We start from the raw sequence: 995 nt of genomic DNA on the forward strand, positions 1-995 counted from the left end.
TGACCACCCTGTCTCTGGCCTCCATAATTAGACACATAGTTCATGTCTTCAAGGTAGTAATAATGATCATGTTCTGCATTCCACTGGTTACCGATTGGCCGACTAATGCAAGATGTGCATAAGACCCTATTGGTAGTATCTACAATGTGTACCTGTTGCTTCTGCCCTGACTCCTCCACTTTTTTGGTGAGTATACTCATCTGTGTCAATAAGGTGGCCATATTTTCAGCCATAGAGTTGGATGGATCTAAGGGTACTGAGTGAACTACTGGAGTGATAGGTGCATTCATGGTTGACCATCCCGAATTCTGTGCTATCTTGTCAAGCAAACTCTGGCCATCTCTCCATGTTTTGCTCAAAAATGCCCCACCAGCTGAGGCATCCACAATATTCTTCACGCTATCTGACAATCCCATGTAAAACCGTTGTCCCAATATCTGGTCTGGAATACCATGGTGCGGACATATAACCAACATTCCTTTAAAACGCTCTCATGTCTCATGCAGTGTCTCCATTGGTTTCTGTTTAAAGCTCAAAATTTCATCAATTTGTTGAGCTGTTTTGTTGGGTGGGTGGAACTTGTTATGGAATTGTTTGACTAACTCATCCCAAGTTGTTATAAAATTAATGGGAAGTGAGTTTAGCCAAGTCTGGGCAGCTCCTGTCACTGAGAATGGAAACAATAATAACTTGATTACTTCCGGAGTTACGTTGGGCTGCCTTTGGGTTTTGCAGATAGACAGGAAATTCTTCAAGTGTTGCTGAGGATCTTCGACTTGTGACCCCAAAAATAGTCCCTTGTTCTGTAACAAGTGCATCATGTTATTCGTGATTTGGTATGACTCAGCCTGTATCTGCGGGACTACAATTGCTGTGGACAGATTTTTAGCTGTGGGTTGTGCCCACTCATAGAGAGCATCCTCTGGCACTATTGGTACCGCTGGGTTTTCCTCGTGATCTCCCATGACTGTTTCGAATTGTGCAGTTGTTGGTTG

The 995-nt window shown here is 43.4% G+C and overlaps 1 non-coding gene across 1 annotated transcript; it reads left to right on the forward strand.

Annotated features, from left to right (window-relative positions):
* Window positions 1-447: 447 nt before the first annotated feature.
* On the forward strand, window positions 448-554 carry LOC142173112 (small nucleolar RNA R71). Its single transcript, XR_012702542.1, has one exon. It is a non-coding gene; the product is annotated as a small nucleolar RNA R71 (small nucleolar RNA).
* Window positions 555-995: the final 441 nt, after the last annotated feature.

Source organism: Nicotiana tabacum, chromosome 18 (assembly GCF_000715075.1).
Source record: "Nicotiana tabacum cultivar K326 chromosome 18, ASM71507v2, whole genome shotgun sequence".
Taxonomy (NCBI): domain Eukaryota; kingdom Viridiplantae; phylum Streptophyta; class Magnoliopsida; order Solanales; family Solanaceae; genus Nicotiana; species Nicotiana tabacum.